The following is a 24,826-nucleotide window of genomic DNA, read 5'->3' on the forward strand; positions in this document are numbered from 1 at the left end:
ATCTATTAGGTACATTACTAGAAATAATATCTTGAAATTCAGTCAACAAAGATCTAACCTCATGTGCATGCTCAAATTTATCTTGTTTCTTAGTCTTTCTAGGAATCAAAGCAAAATAAATATTCCATCTTTTCACATCTTTCACAATTTGATTTCCTTCAACCAAACAAACTCCTATGGTAGTACAATGATTATCTTCAAGTTTCTTAATCAAAGGTAACAAGATTTGTTTCTTCCTATTAGCCCAAATAGTATACTGATTCAATTTACCATCATGTAAACCCCTTCCTATCATACTGCCAAGGTCTTCCCAAAAGTATATGACAATAATCCATAGGCATAATATCGCACAAATCCTCATCAAAATAAGACATTCAAAATAAGACATTATTTACTTACCTCTAATTTATATTCATCCTTGATCGAAGTAATGTGATAAGGGTTACCGTGCTTGAATCTCTGTAATTTCAACTTAGGTACCAACTCTTTAGATACCAAATTATCAAAACTACCACTATCAATAATCACTTTGCAAAATTTATCTTCAATCTTATGTCTGGTTTTAAAGAGACTTTTCCTCAAAATAGGTTCATTATCCAACTGTTCATTCCACAAAGTTCTGTCATCCCTGTTTGCAATGCGAAAACGATTCAAGCATGCAGCTTTATGGATGCTGGGCCTGTTAAGAAAAGTTATTTTCGCTGCAAGATTTTGTTGAATTTGTAAGTTTTTCCACTGGGTGCATTTATTATCCAGAGAATCGGCCAGGGGCGAGAGATAATCTAGATAGAGAGGTGAATTCAGCGATCGGCAAGGAGAAGGGGATACCTTTCAATTTGGAAAATATCAATGCTGCAACTAGAAATTTCCATGAAGAAAACAAGCTTGGACAGGGAGGATTCGGTGATGTATACAAGGTAAACTAACCCTCACCGACTCTGTTTCTTAATTTAAGACAGCACATTGAAATATACAAGTAAGTTTCAGAAGTATGTTTATCCATTCACTATGCCCATTTTATTATATTTTATTGTGTTGCGATTTTGAGAAGAGATCTGTTCACATATCAGGACTTTTACAGATTTACAAACTATTTAGTTACATTATAATTGTTTTACATGATATTCAAGTGCGTATAGTTATTGGATATATGTCATCTAGTAGAACCAACTAAAGAATCAAAGATTAGCTAGTCGCCATACTTTCAATTTTGATTTTACGTTTACTCAATTTTAGAGAGCCACAAACTGCTCTACTGATCTACTAGAAAATTAAATAGATCTCCTAAATAATCTTACAGCAAATTACACAGCCACCAGTTCTATGGTAATCCTCTTCTAGGGCAACGGTTTATTGATCTTTAAACTGATTACTGGGTTTGACGCCATAAATAATATCAGTCATTTTCTATATAACAAGTGGGGTTTGTCTTTTGTTGTTGCTGCTGCTAACCGTCACTGTTTTCTCTCTGGTTTGGAGTTTCCGGGCAACATGGAAATAAGTGCTTTGGTGGCCTACAGCCTCTTTATGTCTCAGATCGGATTTCCTACTTTTCTTTCTCTAAATGACAATTTTATTATTCTTCTGAGATCAATTGCTTTGCAGCTTCTATCTGTAATAATTGGTCCTATTCCTTGCTCTGTTCCAGAGTTCATTGCTTCAGGATTATGCCTGAAAGAAATATCAAATTGAAATGCACACAAATCAATCATGGAGGATAACCTTAAATGATGGAAGAATTATAATTGTTTAATTATATCTGAAACTTTTATAAAACATAGCATGAAAAACTATATTATACTTCATTTATGTTGGTTGTTTGGAGATTCTTAGGTATTGTGCCTTTGACTTCAGGGTTTTGGACTTCCTTTACATATTTATGTGTTTTCTTTGGTGTCAGGTTCCAATGTCAAACGGGACACAAATAGCTGTAAAGAGACTTTCTTTCCAATCATCACAAGGAACGAAGTAATTTCTACAGGAGGTTAAGCTGGTGGCAGCAATTCAACACCGTGACCTTGTGAAATTACTTGGCTGTTGTGCAGAGGGCTCAGAACAATTACTTGTTTATGAGTTCCTCCCTAACAAGAGCCTTGACAATATACTTTTTTCTAAGTTTTTCAGTCTTAATTTAACATTGGTATCATAAAATGTTTGTACTAAATTCTTTTTGGAAAATTTAATGTCATAAATCATTGATATTGATTGAGAGGTATGGATACAGATCCAAAGAGGAGAAAAGAGCTCTATTGGTCAAAGTGATTAAACATCATACTTGGAATAACCCGTGGGCTTCAATATTTGCACCATGATTCTCAACTACTGATCATTATTCATTGGGATATCAAAGCAAGTAATATCTTGCTTGATGAGAGAATGCAGCCAAAGATATCAGATTTTAGTTTAGCAAGGTTGTTTCATCTAGATGAGACTCATGTCAACACAGGCATTGTGGGAACCCTGTAAGAATCCTCCTTATTTGTATTTTCGGTTATTTTCAAATCTATCTTGTACACCAAACAAGTTTTCTAGTAGCTCTTCTTTAAAATTAGTTTTCAAATCGAAGTTTTCTAATATTTATTTCCCATTATATAGTGGTTATATGGCCTCAAAGTATGCTTTGAGAGGTCAACTATCTGCTAAAGTAGATATCTATAATAGTTTTTGCATCGTTATTTTAGAAATTATATGTGGAAGAAAGAACAATGATAATAGATTGTCTTTTGAATTTCAAAATCTTTTAGAATGGGTAAGATTTAATATGATAAGTAATACAATTAACTTTTAGAAATTATGGATCTTATTAAGGTGAGTATGATTTATTTTTAATATAGTCATTACAATTAAGTTTTAAAAATTATATATCTTAACAAAATGAGTATGATTTATTCCTATTTAGGTATGGAGATTCTATAAGAAAGGAGATATTATGATGTGATTGACAAAGTAATAATAAAAACTTCTCATGAACAACCTTCAAAATGCATCCAAGTGGGTCTTTTATGTACACAAGCAAATATGTCACTTCGTCCACCAATGTCTAATGTACATACAATGCTTTCAAACCATTCTATTACAAACTTACTAGATCCCACAGAACCTGCTTATGTAATTAATATCCAAAAAATGGTCAGTTGTTTTCATAACTATGATCATCTAAAAGAACTTCTTCATACCCATCTACCAATGGTGTAACTCTAATAGATTTAGGTGCTAGGTAATATCACTCTTGCAGTTGATACCCAAACAAATATTCCACTATGTACATTTGTACATCAACAATAGCTACATCAACCAATCATGAAAGTATATTAACTAGTTATTAGTACTTGTCATAGGATAAGTACTATTGTGATACTTTTTGAATTTCATGCGTTAAATTTATGATTAATTATTAAATAAGCTCTACTCTACCAATTTTTTAACTCTAATTTTTAGCATACTCCTTTAATTAAATTAGTTAATGTAATATTTATTATATTATATTCTTGTATTTAGTGATATGGATATTTATCTCTAAGTATGTAAACTCACAACAATATACAAAATAAATATTTAGTCCATTAAATGATATTGGAAAGAACTCTATAATAAACTATTATCATATCTATTCACTTATGTATATGACTATTTTTATTATATAAAGTTTTATAGCAACATGTACCCTACATAGTGGATGATTGTGATAAGTTTATCATAAACTTTTTGTATTATCTCTTTCTTGTGATTAAAACATTGTTTTATTTTTATTAATTGTATTAAAAAATGTGTATGTATGTATGTATAAAATGCATGACATTTTTTATTTTGTTTTGAGTTTACTTTTAATGAAATGATTAAACATAATCATTTATTAAAAAGTTCAATTTTGCATAATTAAAATTTTATTTGTTATTTTTTTATTATTATATTTAAACACATATTATCTTTATGGAAACATATAAACATACTTTGTTGGTGCGCTTGTGCATACATACACATTCGTACATCTATTATACACATTAAAATTTATAGCTATTTATTTAAAAGTAATGGTGCAATACATGAAATTAATCCCACACCATGTGAAATTGATCCTAATCCTCATGCAATATGTTGTTCATTATTTATGAATATGGAGTGCTATTAGACATGCCTAAATTACCGTTAATATTAATTTTTTTCTTAAATTTTATTCAAACTACTATAAGAACCATTCAAATTAGTACAACAAGAGAGAAGATAGATTTTAATTCTTACTATAACTTAAAAAAATTCCTTATTAATTATTTTAGTGACTAAATAATCTAATGTAGGTATGTGTCCAAATATATTTTTCAAAGCTACCAATCCTTACTGGTCAATGGATAATAAATATTTCATTGAAGTAGAATTCATGAGTGTGAAATCTCTCAAATTAGACCTATCATTTACAATACAAATTTAAATTATGTTAACACAAGTTAGTTATAAAACTTAACCCACTGCAAGGTGGGAAAGTTATTCTAAATCTTAGATAAAGTATCGACTGAGGAAATAATGTTTTTAAACGAAAATTAGATTCATTTCATACTTATAGTTTTACCTTTTACAATCTATCCACCCTATTTAATTTTGTAATATTTTCTTTTAATTATAATCATTTTTCATTGATTTTAATCTAAATTAATTATTGCGATTAGAAAATGGTCAAATCATCCACAAAGTATTCAGATTAAGTCCCTCCTTTCATATAGAGGTGGCTCCCTTCTGTACTAAACATTACTAGCACTTAACTAAGCTTATGCACACCATACTATCAACGAGGTCTTACATTCATGTTATATTATCTCTTTTTTTCAACAATATTTTTTTAATTTTTTTTATAACAATCTTCAAATACAAAATTATGTGATAATAATGTGATCTATCATGAAGTACCAATAAGAGCAATAATTTCGATATACAATATAGTTAGACAAAAGAATAATAGTGAAAGTGTTGATAAAAGCAATATCTATTTGTACATGGTTCTAAGGACCCTTTAAAACTTCTTTGGATGTTAATCAAAAATAAATTTTAGTAACCCCATTGAGTACAAAAGGACAAGGACTTTTGTTAATTCTTATATTGATGAAGTAAAAATAGTAAAAATAATAATTTTAATAGGTAATAATAATAATAATAATAATAGCTCAAAGTAGGTGGCTCTACTTGCAAAAACAATATAGGTGGCTCTACTTGCAAAAATAACCCATGTGGATCAGTGAAAAGGGAAAGGTTCTCATCCAAGTTTCATACAAGCTTATAGAGATATTAATAATGCTGCATGCATTTTGAGTACTTTGAGATTTTATGGAAATGGAAATCAATTTGATATTATTAGAAATCTTGAAATTTAAGAAAAAAACATCCCACTAGGGGCTAACGTAGATCAGAAAGTTCAAGGTTTTGATGGAATCCAAGTACTAGAATACAATTAAATGGATAAAAATGATAGGAGATGGAAGAAAGTTATTAGTAGAAGGGAGAAGTAGGAAAATAAGAGAAGAGTGGAAGGAAGAATTTGTGTAATTCCTTTATCAACTATAACACCTCCCTTAACAAAAGGAGGAAAAACATTAGTGTTATATTGTAGAGTAAACCAACATATGTGCCATTATATCCACCCATTATCAATAAGAGCCATCCTCCTCTCCACAATCCCATCCAAAGGTTAACCCCAAAACCCTAGGGACCTATATATGTTTATTAACTAACCATATCAAAACCCTAAGAAAAGCGTTTAGAAACCAAGAGGAAATACTAAATCTAGATTCGAAAACACTAGGGACCTATATAAATTTATTAACTAACCATATTAAAACCCTAAGAAAAGGGTTTAGAAACCAAGAGGAAATACTAAATCTAGATTCACCCTCTAAAATGCTAGCAAAAACCTAACCTTTGGCCCTCAAGAAGATCTAAGTTACATCCTCTGGACTCAATCAACATTACTATGTAGAATAGGAACATAAGTGGTATACACAATTATCACTAAAATCATAGGATTTTCATTAAATGGTTGGTGTTAGATTTTCCAATAGGGGACTAAGAAAAATGGTTTCAAAATCAATTTGATCACCAAGTATAGTGATTTTAAAGGATAATTTCATGTCCATAGTCTATTTTGGTATTTTACATAAGAAATATTTTTAATGAGGTAATTTCCTTCCATTTAAGACATGTTTCCATATTTTTAAAAAAATAAAATTTTGTGTCAAATTCCTCAAATGATTAGTTCCTCAATATCTCCAAATTGATAGACTCATTCACATTTTATTCAATTTTCCCAAGCTTTTAAAAAAGGGTGATACGTTCAAGATTTATTCATCAATGAATTCATAAAGTTGGTTAAGGTTCCTTAAACACTTACAAGAGGTGAGAATTAGATGCACATATATTTCTGAATGCTCACCTCAGAAAATTCTTGAACTTGTTTGAAAGCCTAATTAAATGGTAGATGGACAAGGAACCATTCAATTAAGTTTTCAAAAATCACTTCAAAGACCAAATAGGAAAGTGCAGTATCATATTACTCAAAGAATTTGTAAAGCTCGGTAAGTAGCCCAAGTCATTGAAATATATTTGGTAACCTTCTTTACGAAAATTGGCCATTATACCAAGCTCTTAATATCTAATTGGGAAAAAAATTCTAACTAAACAAAATGATGGCAATATGTTTTGAAAGTTAGTGACATATAGTGAGGAAAGGAATTCCAATAATTTGAAGGAAAAAATAGTATTTTAAACTAAGTTTTAAAGTTTTTATTTGAATTTGATAAGTTACAAGTAGTATCTAGGCACAACATATGGGAAAATTAAAAAGTTGGGAAAGTCATCAAGTGAAAATATTGATGATCTAATTCATTGAGAATGTGATCGGAAAATTTCAAAGGCTTTGGATGGTGTTTGAAGATCCAATATTTAGACGTTAATCTCCTTATTTTAATTAATGAAATGAACTCCTCAATATGATAGGAATTGGTTAGTAGCTATCACTAACTTCAATTTTTTCTGAGATGCTTCAATTGACCAGTTTTCTAACAAAACATGTGAAACTATTGGATCATTAACTTTAAGAAATGATTCATCAAGGTTTTCTATAGGTATTTCATATTCTCTCTCTGATTGTTCTTATTATTCTCATCTCTTTTAAAATTGTTCAAATTCCTTCTAAATTTTGGGGTTGTTGTGTAGTTCCTCATGTTGTTTGACATACTCATATTGTCCATCCTACAAGATTTTGTGGTATGACCCAAGTTGTTGCAAATCTAACATGATATAACATTATTTTCATATCTAGGTTCTGACTAATTGATCTATAATTTACAATCTCTACCAATATGTTCAAATTTGTTGCACATATAACACATGATACTATTCCTTACAATATTGGTTCCTCTAATAGGTCTATTATTCATTATTAAATTTAGGTTTCTTACATTCAATAAGGGTTTTTGCGTAGTTCCTCATGTTGTTTGACATACTCATATTGTTCATGCTACAAAATTTTGTTGTATGACCCAAGTTGTTCCAAATCTAACATGATATCACATTATTTTCATATCTAGGTTTTGACTAACTGATCTATAATTTACAATCTCTATCAATATGTTCAAATTTGTTGCACTTATAACAAATGATACTATTCCTTACAATATTGGTTCCTCTAATAGGTCTATTATTCATTATTAAATTTAGGTTTCTTACATTCAATAACTTTATGACCAAAACCATGACAATTATAACAATAACTAGAGATAGGTTGAAAATAATAACATATATAGTCATTCTTCATGTAGCCAAGTTCATTGCATGAATAACATCATCCTCTAAATTGGTTCCTTACTTCTTTAGGTGGTTCATCTTGTTTACGTTCTTAGGTACATCTTCAGATTGATTTGACTCAACCTTATTTAGATTTTTTTTCTTGCTCAGGCTATTGGATCTTAATATTTGATTCCTTTGTAACTTCGTGTTTCTTAAATAATTCTCCTTAAAAGTATCCAAGACCATTCTTATCATAATAACATCTCTGCATATAGATCTACTCATCAAGGTTTTGACTACTTGAATACAAGTTCTCAATATGTATCTTTGACTATGTTAGCTCTCCTTCCACAATCACATTGTACTTCTCAAGTTCTATATATTTTAATTTTGATAATTCAAGTTTAGATGTAATCTTCACAAGTTTTGATTTGAAATTTTCATTCTCTAATCTCAAATTTGATTCAATTTCCATGTCATCATCCTTCAGACTAAACTTCAAATTTGTAATCTTTAGCTCTTGTTTCAAAATCTCATTTTCTCTCTTAAGCCTTGAAACTTCATTGCAATACTTGATATGATCTTTAGACTCTTTCTTAGATCTAATATGTTTGATCTTGTCCTTCAACTTCCCATTGTATCCTTTAGAATCTTCATACTTTTCCTTGGGAGCATCTTTTTCATTTTTAAGTACATCAAGCTATTTAAGAGCTTCTTCTAAGTTCTTTTGTAACTGATCCATATCCATAGAGATCTTACTTAAGTTGGTAGGTTTTTCCATAGTAAATGTGCTCTGATACTGATTGTTAGAAATAGGAAATACTGAGCAAGGGGTGATTCAATATTTCACAAATATTTCCCAAATACAGATATCATTAACAATCTTGTATCTTACATAAATGAATACAATGATTAAGTTGAATAATAAAAATAACCATAAACCAATGCAACACATAACACTGTATTTAGTTAACTAAGGAAACCTTGGCCAAGGGGAAAACCTAGTAGGGATGGTACCCACAAAATGATCTAGTAATCAAAACTATCTTATCAAAGATAGTGACCCTGATATGAGTCTAGTACATTAGTATAGTGCTGTGGTTCTTGTTAAAGGACTATGATTTGTTAGAAGTCTCAACCCTACTAGAGTTGTTATTACAATTACAGAATGTATGTAAGTTTAGCCCACTACCCAAACATGCAATATAAAATGATATATAGTAGGGCAGAAGTACAAAGTTGTGTTACCTTTTAGGCTAACTTATCAGAACAAATAAATTTGAGTATTTCTATCTAAAAATCAATTTTTAATAAACATATGATCTAGGTAAATTCATTCTAGCTAATTTATATATTGTCTCACACTATTCCAATTGGAGATGTCTATTAAATGCATGTCTTATACTAGTTTGTATCCAATTACTAAAGAAATAAAATTATTTCAAAAAAGTGGCATTTCAATAACTCTTGCTATTTTTTACAATAGTTTTTTAATAACATATAAACATCATTTTATAAAGCTCAAAGTCAAGAATATTCTCATATATATTTTATAGTGTTTTAATTAGATGTAGTATATTGTAATTAAAAAATTCTACAATAATGTATTTTAACGCTTGAAAAGATGTCAATTTTGAGAAAGAAAAATATATTAAATCATATCAGAAAAATATTAAAAACATATGACATTCTAGAGGAGAGAGTCAACTTCTAGAATGTATAAATTGTCTCTTGATTTGAATAAATTTGGTTTGAAAAATGTGGTAGGACATGAAAGCTATCAATTTTAGGTGAGATGAATTTCCAATCATTATAGATCATAAAATATAGGCCTAAAGCTGATTTTTATTTTTGATTACTTTATATATATATATATATATGTATGTTATCTATAACATAGTCTGAAATCAAAGAGAAATAAGTTTATTTCCATATAGTTTTGTGGTGAAGCCACACCCCTAATATTCATCATTTTTCAACAGCTAAAAAATTATCTATAAAAATGTGGAAAATATGTCAAATCTTATTATAAATAATTATTAAAAATTATAATCCTAAGCTTCATTCATTTCTATACATTTCATTACTTTACTTCATTTTCAAATTCAAAATAATAATACCAATTTTATGTCATTGAAGGTGAATAGTTGTACTTTTGTTGTCTTTTCCTTTACAAAAGGGTGACACAAGTTTGTGCTTTTATCTAGTATAAAAAATACTAGATACAAAAACCTCTTTACAATTGTTGATATCTTTAATATTTGATATGACCTTTTTAGCTTGTTGTATCAACCTTGCATACTTTGTCTTTTACTTGTTTACCATCAAAGTTTTCCTTATAAAATAATTGCACACTTATCACAAAAATCGCCAAAATAATAGCACACAATTTCGCATTACAAAATATTTCCTTTATACTAGACTCCTTATCTAATTGGCCTTCTTTCCTTTACACAAAATGAAAAACTATACCTTGCCCACTTAGGGTTAACATCTAGGAGGTTGTCCCTAATTAGTCAAGTAATTCTTTTGGTAAGAAAAATAATTTCTTAGCATAAAATATTTGATTCCTTAATTCTATTATGTTTAATTACCTCATTACTATAATTGGAAAAAATACAATAACTATGTATATACCATCTATACTACCTCGTTCTCTTACCTATAGTATCGTCACAGTTTTTACATCTTATACCTAAGTGTGCATGTTCCAATAGTGCCTATCTGAACCCTGCCAATCAAAACTCTAATTTTACTATCAGAATAATTGTATGATACTTCAAAAATTTTCTAAATCAAAGTATCAAAAGTTCATCTCCATACTTTTCTCACTTGACACTAATTATATGTTTTTATAAATAATAACTCCACTCTATATGCCTAGCCAAATTGCCAACATGGATTTCTATACATTATCCATACTAGTTTAGCTCCTTAATATTTACCTTGTATTGAGATGTCCCTGGGCCCAATACATCCCTCATCTTTTTGTTTGCAAACCTTTCCCCATGCTAATAGTGATTTTTCCTTACTTTTCCCCTATTACCTACCACATGAAATTTCTAAGCATTGTATCAAATTTATTTTTTTCCATTTTTCCTAGGAGTTCAATACAAGATAATTGATAAATGGGTTGTGTTGAAAGGATAGATTATATCATCATTTCTCTACTGGTAGAAGAGAGTCATTTTCCTTTCCAGGATTAATCCATTTTTTATTGATCTTTTATGTTATTTGATCTCATAATAATTTTTCAATTTCCTGTTTTGTCTAAAGGGAGACCTAGAGGTATTTACAGGGTAAACTTCCACTTTTGAAATTTAAAATTTAGGAAATTTATTGCTCCAAATTAGAATGGGTATTAAAGAAGAATATTTTTGACCTCCCAGGGTTAATCTCTTGACCTAATGCATTGGTGTATTGACCTAATATTATTTTATTTTATTTTTCCTTCTCCATGATACATTGTCCATAGAGCATAGTGTCATCAACAAATTAGAGGCGGGTTGTCAAATCTAGATCAATGGTGATCATTATTCCTTTAATAGTTTTCTCATACTTAGAATTATTTATTCATCTTCTGAATGCTAATGCATTTAAGATGAAAATAAAATGTGATATCAAACCCCCCATCTAATTCCCCTACTTATTTCAAAAAATATTTTGGGTGATCTATTTACCAATATTTATAACTTATGGGAGAATATGCATTCAAAGATAAAATTTACCCATTTTCTTGCAAACACAAAGGGTTCAAGGAAATCCCTCAAAAATACCCAATTCATTCTATCATATACCTTTTTAATATGTAGATCTTAATTAACATACTAGGCACTTTATTGTTTTGAATGGTGTGTATGGCCTCTTGGGAAATATTTACTCCATCGAAGATAGATCTTCCCTATGCAAACCTTGCTTGTTCTATTCTAATTAGGTTTGGTAAAAGTTTCTAGATTCTCATTGCCATATTCTTAGTAAATACTCTATAAAGAGTATTACAAAGACCTATGAGGCAACAATCATTAAATGTCTCTAGTTTTTCCTTTTTGGGATAAGCGAGATAAATTTATTATTCACCTCCCTAAGGAGCTTATCTAAATTTTGTACTCCTTCCAAGGCCTAAGTTACCTTCATCCCTATGAAGTCTTGACCTTTAAATGAAACATGTGGGAAACCAATCTATCCCAAGAGATTTATCTAGATTCATTTTGTTAAGGGATACAATTACTTCCTCAAAGATTAATATTTCCAATGGTATTCAACTTTTTTTATTTCAATATAAGCTTGTGATGTTCTTAATGATACTTTCTTGTACCCCTAGATTTAGGTTACCATTATTATTAAATATTGCATCATAGTACGTTATTGTCTCTTTTGCAATATCATCTAGGTCCTCTAGTTTTTCCCTATTCTTATTTTGAATGGAAGTGAGTCTATGAGATATTCTATGTTGTTTTGTACTACATTATGAAATAAGTTTTTATTTTTATCACCTGCATCTAGCCACATTTTTTTTATGTTTTTTTAGGCAAAAAATTGGTTTGTAATATTTTTTTGTATGTTTTACAGTTTTAAACAACCAATGTAATTTTTATTATTATACATATATATTTTTAAATAGTGTATAAATAATTAAATAGTGTAATATTGGATAAGTTAGAAAAAATATTGAATTTTAGTAAACTTTAAACACTATTAGAAAAATTAGATAAATTGTAAAACATTATTTAAAGAAAATATAGAAAAGTAATTAGAAAATATTAGAAAATACTAGAAAATTTAGAAAATATTAGAAATTTTAGAAAATATTTGTTAAATATAGAAAATTGTTTAGAGAAAATATTAGAAAATATATATATTTTTACTTTTTTTTTGTTAGAAAACATTAGAAAATGTTAGGTAAAAGTTTAGAAACTAATGTTTGAAATATTTGATAAAAACCAAAAAAATTACAAAATAGTACAAAACTCTATCTAGCATAAGTAAAACTCTATCATTGAAGCAAATGAAACTAGTAAATGAAACACTTAGATTGAACTAAATCAAACTCTCTCTTATAGTGAGCCTAATTAAATTCTAATTGAAACTTTGACATTAAACCTAATAAATTATAGCTAAGTGGAACTTAACATTGAAGATAATGAAACCACAACATTAAACCTTGTCAAACTCTAACTAAAATTCTCACATTGAACCAAATTAGGCTCTAACTTCAATATTGAAACTTGAATCCAAATATGTTCACCTAATGAAACTCTAATTCAAACATTGAAACCTTCACCTCTCTCTAACTCCTAACCTTGTATCTATATCTTCCTCTAATTTCCAATTCACTTTATCTCTCTAACTTTCATAACCTCTCTCTCTCTCTCTCTCTCTCTCTCTCTCTCTCTCTCTCTCTCACCCAAACACACACACACACATTTTATTTCACAAGATATATCTATTTTGTCTCTCCTTTATGACCTTATTTTGTCCTTTTTGCATCCCTATATATATGTATCTCTCTCTTTATATCCCCATCACTCCCTCTTTTTATATTTATCCACTTCTCATCTATCTTCAATACACATGCACATTGTATGTTTCTTCCACACCCTCTCTCCATATTATCATCTCGACCTACTCCCATCCTTTTCAACTCCATCTATCTTTTACCATGTATGTATCTCTCAATTTTACCCTATCTTTTGTGCTCCTCTCCATTTATTTGTCTACATCTACATATCTATCTTTGTCCATATCTTCCTCTGCCTACCTAAAGTTTTATTTGTCTATATCACTCTCCCATGACCCCTCTATCTATTTCTTTATATCCACATCATTCCCTCCCTTTATATGTATCCCTTTAGAGATTATTATCTCTCCCTCTCGCTATATATCAGAAAAATGCATATCTCTACCAGGGTATCTTCCCTCTCCTTCATTGACCACTCCATTAATTCCTCCACATCCTTCTCCATCTCTCTCACATTCTTCATATTTTTCTTCCATCTCTATGTACTCCTCTATCCTCCCTATCTCCATCTCTTCATCTCCTCTATCTTTATCTCCATCTCTATCTATCTCTTGCTCAACCCTCTTGTCCCCCAACATCTACCCAATTCAAAGAGTTTATTTTGGTTATGATTGAATCCTTATATAAGTAGATGCATAATTGATTTGAATCAATCACTTTTCCATTGAAGCATTTATTGTATAAATAAAATCATGGCCTACTAAGTGATCTCATGTACTACACAAATTTATGAAAAAATGAGGACAACCATCACTTTAAATATGACTATTGATTTTTGTTATTTTGATTAACTAAATTCAATCCTATGTTTCATAAGTTATTCCCAAGTACAAGTTTCAATGAGATGTAGGTTTAACCCAACACAAAAAATAGATAAATCCAATCCAATCTTCATGACAAAAATGTGGACCTATTATCTTTAATCATGGTAATTATCTTCCATCATGTTAATAATCTTTGTGCAAGTGCTTCAAATTATAACTAATTATTAGGGTAAAAAGGGTTTCCACAACTTTAAGGGCCTATTTGTTTGCCGACATAGGAATAGAAAATTAGAATGGAAAATTAGAATAGGAACAAAATTTTTGAATGGGAATGGGAAAGAGAAATCCCATTCTTGTTTGGTTAACCTGGTATTTGATTAGGAATATGTTACTCTCTTGTTTGGTTGTACAAAAATGTAATAGAAATGAGGTGGAGTTTTGTATTTTTTTAAAATAGATATAATAAAAAAAATGTTTTAGAACACAAAAAATAAAAAACAATTAATAATTTTTAATAATAATAATAATAACAATTTAAAAATTTAAAAGATTTTTTTTTTAAATCAGAAAAATTAAAATTAAATTATTTTTATTAAAAAAACCAATTTTTCTTTAAAAATAAAAATTAAAAAAATAAGATTGAGAATAAGAATGGCTCATTCCAATAATACCTAGTTTTTGAAATGAACATATGCTCATTTTAGGGACAAAATTGAAATATGTTTGCCTATTCCCTATTCTAATATGGAGTACCAAACAAAGAATACATTTCCTATTCCTATTCCACCAAACAAATGGGCCTAAAAGAAAAATTGTTGATAAAATTTAGTGATTTTGACTTGAAAGTGGCAATTAGGATTCATATTTAATAAAATTCAAAATTAACACAACTGTTTATATTTAAAGCTAGAAACTCAATGCCAATTCATGGCCTGAAATTGACAAATTAAAAACATGGGCAACTCCCTTTGAATAGATGAATATTGTTGGGACAAAGATGAACTCTTTTTGCTCCAAATACTTCACATGAAGGAGAGCGCACAAATATGCAATCAAATGCACACGTACATCATGAACCTGCAAAATCTCATATTTTAATCTCATATTTTCCAAAGAGGAACATGTGTTCTTTAATTTATCCAAATTTGGAAACTCTAAATTTTACTCTTACAACAGGATCAACTTGGAATGAAATTTAATACATTTTAGCTGGAAAGCTTCCATGGGATTTTTTTTATTACAGAATTGTCATCCAAAATAGAAAGAAAAAATATGGAAAGAATAAATCAATCGAATCCTCTACAATCAGATAGAAAACGAAAATGACTTTCATTGAAGCACCTTGAGACGCAACAAGGGATCGGTCGGCTTTCCTGGTTTCTTCCTTCACCTTCCTGAGAAAAATTTGTAGACTGCGTAGATTAAAAAACAGTTGCTTTTTGGCTAAAACTTTGAATGATATGATATCATCACCTTCCGATCAGACAAATGAAGATAGATTTATGGGCTTCAGAATTATAACAAAACTATGCACCTCAAACTTGCCCCAAATCATCCATCCATAAATTTGTCATTAAGTCTCATAGAGGAGATTTAGACAATGGTGCTCCAAATGAGGTGTTATATAACAAGCCTTTGATTGTCGTATTTAATCTCAAATTAAATTCAATAGTATCATTGACCATGAAACTTTCCAACATTGCTTGATGATGGACTTAAGGCCTTCATTATAAATAGATAGTTGGATTTCACTTGTAGTTGTGGTAGAGAAGAGCACTACATTTTGATAAACTACTAATAGAAACAAAGCACACATAACAACACAAACACAGGGCATAATAAAGTAACAACTGAACAAAAAGACAAAGTTAATATAATAGAGAAATAGTAAAACCACAGTATTATTCAATAATCACTACTAAGTTTGTTACCTACATAAGACAAGAGATTGGGTATTTATAAACATTCTGTAGACTTCTAGAAAGTTCTTGTAAACTACAGTGGAGATATGGAGCAATTTGGATAGTTCAGAATATTTCTGGACTATATATTAAATGTCAACTACCACATTCTTAAATACTCAACTATAAAGAAATAAATAAACATTATTTATTCTAACACTCCCCATAATGTTTATTTTGAGCGGATAGGAACATCCTTTAGTTATAATAGATCTCTAAATTTAGTAAATTTTATAATAAACAATGCTTTTGTAAATATATTAGCAACTTGATCTTCTATTCCACAAAAAGTGAAGCTCCACCTCTTGACTTTCAATTAGATATCGAAAAAAATGATGATGTACTTCTATATGCTTGGACCTTGCATGATACACCAAATTTTTCACTAGCTTGATAGTACTTTGGTTGTCACAAAATATTGTAGTTGGAGAGTCTTGTAGATGGCATACTTCTTCAAATAATCACCTAAGGCACAATGCTTCTTAAGATGCCTTTAATGAGCCAATATATTCATCTTTTTTCGATGAGAGTGACACCATTGATTGCTTCTTGCTACTCCATGAAATTGGTCTTGATCCAAGATGGAAGATATATCCCGAAGTTGATTTTTTATCATCAATGTCCCCTACATAATCAAAATCTATATATCCAACTAAAGTAGGCTCTCCTCCGTATCTATATTCAATGCCAAGCTGGTAAGTACCCTTAATGTATCTTAATATTATTTTAGCCACTTTCCAATGTTCAATGTGCAGATCTCCCATGTACTTGGATACAATACCAACTACATATGCAAGATCTGGTCTAATTATAGTAAGGTACAAAAGATTTCCAACAAGTTGCCTATACAATTTTTCATCCATCTTCTTTTGAGTAGAGTTAGTACTCAACTTCAATCCCACTTCACATGGTGTATTAGTTGGTTTAAAATCACACATATTAAATTTCTTTAGTACATCAAGAGCATATTTAGTTTGAGAAAGGACGACCCTTCCTTCTTCTTGTCATACTTGTATGCCACAAAAATAGTGCATTAGCCCTAAATCAATTATTTCAAAAACTTGTTTGAGTTGATCTAAGTTAGTTATCCCAATATCATGTGCGTGATCTCGTACAATAATCAAGTCATCCACATACAATACAACGATATCAACTTTTTCATCACTATATTTTACATACACATCTGCATCAACTTTACTTCTTCTAAATCCAACATCTAGAAAGTACTTATTGATTTTTGAGTACCATGCCCTTGGTGGTTTCTTAAGACCATAGAGTGATTTTCTTAATCTACACACACAATTTTCTTCACCATATTTAATAAATCCTAGTGGTTGTTGCATATAGATTTCTTCTTTTAGGTTGCCATGCAAAAATGCACTTTTTACATCCATTTGGAAAATTTTCCAACCAAACATTGCAGCTAAAGAGATTATTGTATCAATGGAAGTCATTTTGGCAACTAGAGCAAAGGTTTCAATATAATCTATACCTTCTATTTGCAAGAAACCTCTAGCCACTAACCTTGCTTTATACTTTTCAATAGCTCCATCTAATGTAAACTTTGTTCTATAGGTCCACTTTCAACCAACCTTATTTTTTCCTTCTGGAAGTGTTGTTAGTTCCCATGTTCCATTCTTTATCAGAGAGTTGTATTCTTCTTGCATAGCCACTTCCCATTCATCTTTTCCTTTTGCTTCTTCATATGTGCTTGGAGTGTCAACTTGCATCACCTTAGTCATAAGAGCATAGTTAGAAAATATATTTCTAGGACCTTCTTGATAAATTTCTTGGATGCTTCTAAATTTCTTTGGATTTTCATTATCACTTTCACTTGATTCTTCAACTTGAGTCTCTTCCCCAGTAGTAGTTTTCACACCTTGACTTTGACCATTAGTAGAAGTAGACTTTTCTTTATCAATCAAAATTGGAAAGAAAGATAATGTTGGATAGTTATCATTCTTAATATCTTCATCAAACCATACATTTCTTTTAATATAAATTTCATTTGTTTTGGGATTGTATAACCTATATCCTTTTGATTCCTCACTATATCTAACCATTATGCACTTCCTAAGTACTCTTCCTTTCAAGTTTTCTCCTTCTTTAATTAGGAATATGAGAATATGCATTGCAACCAAAAATTATAAAATGAGATAATGTAGGCTTTCTTCCACTCCACGCCTCTTTTGGTGTTATGTTCAAAACTACCTTAGTAGGTGTTCTATTCAAAATATATACGGCAGTATGAACTACTTCAGCCCAAAATTTAGCTTCTAGATTTCTAGAATGAAGCATACACCTAGCTATTTCTATTATAGTTCTATTTTTCCTTTCAGCAATCCCATTTTGTTGGGGTGAATAAGAGATAGTTGATTCTTTCTTTATGCCATGTTCTTTACAAAAATCTAAAATGACCTTATTCATATATTTAGTTCCTCTATCAATTCTTATTATCTTTAAACATTTTCCAATTTGTTTTTCAATCAAAGCTTTAAACTCCTTAAACTTTTGAAACACTTCATCTTTATTTTGTAGAAAATACACCCAAATTCTCCTGCTATAGTCATCTATAAAGGTGAGAGCATACCTTGATCCTCCAATTGAGGTTGATTTAAAAGGACCCATTACATCACTATGGACTAGATGTAGAGGAGTTTTTTCTCTCCATGATTTACCTTGTGGGAAACTTTTCACATGTTGTTTTCCCATTGCACACCCTTCACATACCTTGAGACTCAATGATATCTTTGGAAGCCAATGCACCATTTGCAATCTCTCCATAAGTTTGAGACTTTTAAAATTCACATGCCCCAAATGCTCGTGCCACAACTTGCTCATATCATCATATTGGGCAATAGCACACATATGTTTATCTCCACATTTAGAAGTAAATTCTTGAAACTTATATAATCCATTCTCCATTTTAACAATTGCAATAACTCTATAATTATCATTAACATCCTTGATTAATCACTTAGCATTGTAGAATTCTATTTTATATCCTTGACTTGCAATTTGAAACACTAAAAGTAGATTTTTTTTAACTCAGGGACTAACTTCACATTTTTGAAAAAACCATTATCAACTTTGACATTACTAGTCCCTTTAACTTCTAAAGCACTATTATCTCCCAAATATATTCTCTATGGTATTTTCACTTATTGATTCAAATTGTTCCTTATTGTGAGTCATGTGTTGTGTAGCACCAAAATCAATAACCCAATCATCTTTGAAAGTATTATTTTCTTTAAGTGCAATAAAAAATGCATTTATTTTAGAATCACCAACTTTGGGAGAATTACTTATCTTATTCTTTGTATCTCTTTTCTTCTTGAAACATTCATTTTCTTTATGACACATTTTGCCACAATAATTACATTTCCATATACTACTATTATGATCTATAGATGAAGCACCTTTATTTTCATACTTCAAGTTTCTTTCTTTAAATTGATTATCTTGTGACTTCTTATAATATTGCTTTCATTTTATTGCAAATGCTTGAGATTCACCATCAAATGATTTTTTTTCTTTAACTTGTCTTTTCTCTTCTAGAACCAACTTAGCACACAATTCTTTAGATTTAATACTTTTTAATTTATCTACAGTATCTAAACCCCTTATAAATGATTGATAAGATCCAAGAAGACTTTGTAGTATAATTTGGACAAAACCTCTATCATCTATATCTTTTCCAAGAGAAGAAAGCTCATTCTTCTTTTCCTTTCAGTTACTTAAATGTGAGACTATCTCTTGTGAGCTTCACAATTTCATATTATATAACTCAGTAGTGAGAGATAAGATCCATACATCACCTGAATTTTGATATAGATTCTTCAAAATTTCCTATACTTTTACTCCACTTCTCTCATTACGAACTTCTAGAAAAACCTCTTCTAAGAGTGTAAGCTTGATTAGTGTTGCTATCTTCTTGTCCCTTTTATCCCAATTATCTTGATCCTTTTCTAGATTTGTAGGCTTCTACTCACTACCAGTCACAATATCATAACAATTTTGAAGAGTTAGAGTGATTTCAACATGAGATACCCAATCATAGTAATTTTTCCCATTTAATTTAACTATGAAAAAAGTAACACCAAGTGATTCCATTATCAAATTCTCTCCTTTTTGGATGCGAATGAAAGAGATTTCAAAAAAACTTTAATACCCAAATTGAAATTGAAAACCGATCACCAATTTTTTGACTAATGTCTCTTTCTTTTGTTGTTGTATTGATCTTTTCACCAAAACAATTGCTAATGCTGCTCACTCCCAGATTATAGCCTACAAGTAAAATATTAAGCAAAAAAAATTCATAGCCCAAAGAGCAACTAGGCTCTGATACTATGATAAACTACTTAATAGAAACAAAGCATAGATAATAATAGAAAAATAGGACATAACAGAGTAACAATAGAATAAAGGAACAATTGAATAGAAAGACAAATTTATGTAATACAGAAATAGTAAAACAACAGTATTATTCAATAATCACTACTAAGTTTGTTACATACATGAGACAAGAGGCTAGGTATTTATAAGCATACTACATACCTCTAGAAAGTTCTTGTAAGCTAGGAATGAGATATGGAGCAATCTGGATAGTTCAGGATGTTTCTAGACTATATATTAAATGCTCAACTACCACATTTGGGAATACTCCACTACAAAGAAATAAATAAATATTATTTATTCTAACAAGTTTCCTATGGCTTGTTATCTATTATAACTTCTTTTGTACTTGTACATGTTCCACATAGTTCCAAACATTTAGAACACATAAATTAAACATTGAATTGACATGCAAGACATTGTCTGACTCACATGAGCTTCAGTTGAAATTTTAAATTTTTGAATTTTACTTACCTAGTGAGAAATTCAAAGAGTGGATGAGATGAAAGAATGGAAGACCTATTCCTACTAGTAATTTGAACAATATCTACCAATATTCCTCGAATGTAATTAAAGGGAACAAATTTTTGAAAGATCCTACCAGTGTGACCATTAAGGCCATATCATTTTAGGTATTTTGTATGACATTAGATGATGACAAAAGGCTGAACTAAACATCATTGGAAAAAAGTTAAAACTAGTGATCGATAGACAAGATAAATTTGATTGTCGTCCATGCCTTTTAAAGATTCTCAACCATTGACTGTATAAATCAAGTCACACTATTCAAATCTAACTTTTTAATTATATATAAATAACACATGGCCACAAGGAATAAATTTTATAAAATACACCTCTCATTTAAAAAAAATGAAAATAACATATAAGTTAACTTATATTATATTATCAAAAACTTATACTATATTATTTAATAATATACTTTATAATACTAAAATATTATATAATACATAATTTAAAAATAATAATTTTATTATATAAATCTAGTTTTTAATATTTTATTTACTATATTTATTAATTATTATAATATTCAATATAACTATTGCTATAGATTGCATGTTACGACAAGTACATGTCACTATGTGACACTTGTTTTAATTATATTTAAGTCCTTCTAAGTGGATTCACATCAATTTGAATGCTATTACTTTTTCATTTACAATGAAATCACAAGTTACATCATCTTTTACTAAATAGTTTATTTATTGTCTTCAATACAACACAAATTTATATAAAATAAATATCAATTTTTTTCTTAATCAGTCATTCATATGGCTTCCACATACCTATTATATAACAAGATACAATTACTAATATATGAATATATAATAAAACTAAATATTGTAGAGCCACCTATTTTTTACTACATCCATGATCTAAATTCCCATTCTATAGGTAATGTTGATGAACATACCATCTCTATTCCAACTTGCAATTGCAACTTTTTGCATGTTGCATTAAATATGAGCCTTTACTTTCTCCCACAAATTCAGTCAAGTTGTCGCTTCATTATTATGATTGACAATTTGACAACCTTCTTTAAAAGGATTGAAACACCTACTTTATAAAAAATAAGTCCTCTAGAGAGTCTCATCCTTCTATCATGATGATAGATATTATAGTTTTTAATATTATATAACACTAGCACTTGTACCCCAGAGGTTCAAGAGTTATGTCGATTCATCATGTCACAATCTTGATTCTAATCTTTTAATTAAATGCATTATTGGTTTATAGCTTACAAGCTTAAGTAAATAATTTATTCCCATATATTCACATTCTTTATAGGCAATAACCTTAACAAAGACATGTGAATATTTCATGAACATTTCTATTTATTCATAGCGAAGATAGAATAATAGAAACACAGTGTGCTCTATTTAACACAAAAATATATATAGAAGCATGAAAGCATTTATTTTAGTAAAAGATATATTCAAAGCTGGTTATTTAATACAACGTCTGAACAAGGTTTTTCTACAAGAGTAGAGGCCCAAAAAGATGTTCTAGTTTTTAGATTTATACAATTGTTTTCTTAATCTATGCAAAAAATTTGCGCCATGCAAATTCCAAAAAATTATGGAATGCATGTCGGAGTGCACCAAAATCTCCCATGGTGAAGTGTTCATCATATCTTATTTCCCATTTGAGAAGGCAATATTTTTTTAGTGCTCGATATGCCATGTCAAGTCATTGCACAGCAGTTTCAATTTTCTCTATTTCATCGTCTAGTAGGCTATGTGTATAGGCATTTGCCTAGTTGAGTCCCTTTAATATTTCCTGGCTGTCAGTAGTGATATTTGTAGCGAGCTGTTTGATATATTTTTCATTTGATCGCATCCAGTTTGTGGAAGTGGAGCTTGCTATAGAAGCCTCTTGTTGAAATGCAATTGAGAGGGGCGGAGCTAACTCTGAGATGCTACTCAAAATGGCAGTGGTATTTCTAGGTACATTTCCATTAACAATATTAGTAGCTAATTTAAAGAGACAAAATGATATTATTATAGTTATTTTAAGAAAGTCATGAAATTTTAGAAATTAATGTGCACAGTTAAGTCAAAACATATAGTTACATTCATCCAGTATAAGTTGCTAAAGGATATTATGTCCTCCTCATACTCCTATGTATTGAACACTAGCTTGTAAGGAAGGATATCTAATGCTTCATCTCTATAAATGACATGTCTACATACAATGAATGGTGACACACTCTCTCACACACACATACACACTTTTGAATATTTTCGATCTTCATTCTCTCTCAGACTGAGCCCTTATATCTCCTTCCTTTTTTCTCTATCTCCCCCTTCTTTCCTTTTAAAATAATTTTAAAAATATTTCTAATCTTCTCTCCCTCCCCCCTCTCCCACCCCCTACTTTGGCATCTGCTTCATTTGTTTCTCTTACATTTTCCTTCTCTTACATTTTCTTCTCCTCCTTTTGATCATACATCTTCTTTGTTGTCTATCCTTTCTTCTTCTCCTTCTTCCCTTTTTCTTCTTAGTCATCATTTTCCTTATCTTACTTCTCCTTCTTCCCCCTCCTTTTCTCCTCTGCCTTTTCTTCTCACTCAATTATCTCTATCATTATTTATTTCTTTTTCTTTTGCTCCTTACTCAATTATTTCTATCATTATTTATTTCTTTTTCTTTTGCTCCTTAATTAGTTTTTGTAGATTTCCTTCTTAATCATATAAAATATGCTTCTCAGTTGACCTTCCTATCCTGAAATATCACCTAACATATTGGCAGCAACAACGTTTACCTAGTCGTGAATCTAGAATCACAAAGAATTGTTAGTACCACGACACCTCTTTAAGAAAAAGTTTGGGCTACAGACTTCTGTAACAAGTCCAAGTCTATTCAAACAGGGCAATAACAGGGGAGGCTCAGCATCTGTCTACTATATTTTTGCAAATACAAATTCTCTGAGCTGATTTCTACGCCTCTAAAATGCTTCAATGGGAAATGAGATAAAGAAACAGAGTAACATATACATTCAACAGACTGAACTGATTACCAAGAGAATAAGTTCCCCTGTTACTGCATTCCATTATTCCCCCGTTTTATCTTGCAAATGTTGTTTCCAGCTTATGCAGGAGTTCCTTTTGCACACATATGTTTCCATGATAAACAATTTCTATCATTAATGGAAAGAAAATGTCTCAAACGTAAACCACCCAATTTTGCGTATCAGTCAAAGGTCCATCAGGCACAAGAGGCAGGGTGGGTAATTTTGCCTGAATATACTTTTAAAATGACATCACATGACACAAAAAGAATATCCATCGCACACTTTAGGATGGGAAACTTCATATCTGGACCTATGGTAGCAAGCATCTCCAATTTATTGCTTTTGACCTCATCCTCACAATTCACGCTGAAGGTCCGGACATGGATTTTCTTGTATTGCAGAGCAATCCTAATACGAGATGTCAAAGGGTATATTTCAGATCCATACAAACTAACAATAGGTCGGCCTTGTACTACATCAGATGGTACAACTGCAGGAGACTCTTCTTGCCAGATCTGCGATCTCCATGACCAGCGGCAACCCATCCTGGGAAAATCTAAATATTCTATAAAAAGTATGGGATTAATAGGTGTTTCAAGATGCACAACCACATAATTTTAAAAATCGATCAGGCAGAAATGATCTAAATCAAACATAACAGTCGATGAAGAGCAAGTTCTAAGATTGGATCAAATACAAAATATCATCGGGTACAACCAAAATTCATCAAAAGTGAAGAATCTGAAACACATGAGAATACCTCTTACACAATACTTGTTAAGGGTCTCTTTCAAAAACTTATGTAGCTGTGAATCTCTTGCTACCACTTAACTTTAGCTCAAGAGCATGCATTCAACAAAATCAAAACTCTTGAAGAAAGTAAGAGG

The 24,826-nt window shown here is 30.1% G+C and overlaps 1 pseudogene; it reads left to right on the plus strand.

Annotated features, from left to right (window-relative positions):
- The first annotated feature begins 552 nt into the window (after nt 1–552).
- Nucleotides 553–23,862, plus strand: LOC149531173 (cysteine-rich receptor-like protein kinase 44; annotated as a pseudogene).
- Nucleotides 23,863–24,826: the final 964 nt, after the last annotated feature.

This window comes from Cupressus sempervirens, chromosome 11 (genome assembly GCF_028749045.1).
Source record: "Cupressus sempervirens isolate cs-2001-9-10 chromosome 11, ASM2874904v1, whole genome shotgun sequence".
Lineage (NCBI taxonomy): Eukaryota > Viridiplantae > Streptophyta > Pinopsida > Cupressales > Cupressaceae > Cupressus > Cupressus sempervirens.